Source organism: Triticum dicoccoides, chromosome 5B (genome assembly GCF_002162155.2).
Source record: "Triticum dicoccoides isolate Atlit2015 ecotype Zavitan chromosome 5B, WEW_v2.0, whole genome shotgun sequence".
Classification (NCBI taxonomy): Eukaryota; Viridiplantae; Streptophyta; class Magnoliopsida; order Poales; family Poaceae; genus Triticum; species Triticum dicoccoides.
In genome coordinates, this window is record NC_041389.1 from 689632871 (window position 1) to 689634255 (window position 1385).

At 38.1% G+C, this 1385-nt stretch overlaps 1 pseudogene; it reads left to right on the forward strand.

Annotated features, from left to right (window-relative positions):
* LOC119306672 overlaps window positions 1-1385 on the forward strand; it is an 83885-nt pseudogene that overhangs the window by 65311 nt on the left and 17189 nt on the right.

The following is a 1385-nucleotide window of genomic DNA, read 5'->3' on the forward strand; positions in this document are numbered from 1 at the left end:
TTGTTGTTGTTGTTGTTGTTGTTGTTGTTGTTGTTGTTGTTGTTGTTGTTGGTGTTGGTGGTGCTGCTGCTGTTATTGTTGTTTATGTGTTTTTTCCGAAAGCATGATAGCCTCCAAGAGAAAATGGGAACATAAATCCAATCAAGCATTTGTTGACCTAATCCACGGCGAACCGCGCAACTGTAAGTACATCCAATGTTAGTTTTCATCAGAAAATCCAAACACACATCGGAGAGGGTGCGGGGCTATTTCTAATGAATCTTCTGTATAACCAAAAAATGCAACATGACCAAAACGCTCTTGCCCACTGGTATTTTCAAGATCACAGACAAATTATTATTTTTAGGTTCTCTAGTACCAAACGAGGGGCATTTGCCATACGACATGGCTCTAATTATACAAATTCTTGACGCTTAACAGCATGCATGTTTTACAAATAAACCACATTCTAGGAATTAGGAATGCAAAGGATTTTTTTATGTTCTCGAAAATGCCGATACCCGGTTGTTTTTCCAAGGTCACAGTGAAACATCAGTACAACCAAAAAAGTTCAAACACACATCAGAGAGGTCCTGATAGATGTTTCCAATTGTTCTTGTTCTTGTTGTTGTTGTTGTTGTTGTTGTTGTTGTTGTTGTTGTTGTTGTTGTTGTTGTTGTTGTTGTTGTTGTTGTTGTTGTTGTTGTTGTTGTTGTTGTTGTTGTTGCTGCTGCTGCTGCTGTTGTTGCTGTTGTTGTTGCTGCTGTTATTGTTCTTGCTGTTGTTGTTATTGTTGTTGTTGTTGGTGTTGGTGGTGCTGCTGCTGTTATTGTTGTTTATGTGTTTTTTGCGAAAGCATGATAGCCTCCAAGAGAAAAAGGGAACATAAATCCAATCAAGCATTTGTTGACCTAATCCACGGCGAACCACGCAACTGTAAGTACATCCAATGTTAGTTTTGATCAGAAAATCCAAACACACATCGGAGAGGGTGCGGGGCCATTTCTAATGAATATTCTGTATAACCAAAAAATGCAACATGACCAAAACGCTCTTGCCCACTGGTATTTTCAAGATCACAGACAAATTATTTTTTTAGGTTCTCTAGTACCAAACGAGGGGCATTTGCCATACAACATGGCTCTAATTATACAAATTCTCGGTGCTTAACAGCATGCATGTTTTACAAATAAACCACATTTTATGAATTAGGAATGCAAAGGATTTTTTATGTTGTTGTTGTTGTTGTTGTTGTTGTTGTTGTTGTTGTTGTTGTTGTTGTTGTTGCTGTTGTTGTTGCTGTTGTTGTTGTTGGTGGTGGTGGTGGTGTTGTTGGTGTTGTTGTTTCTGGTGTTGTTGTTGCTGTTTATGTTGTTGTTTGTGTTGTTGTTGTTGTTGTTGTTGTT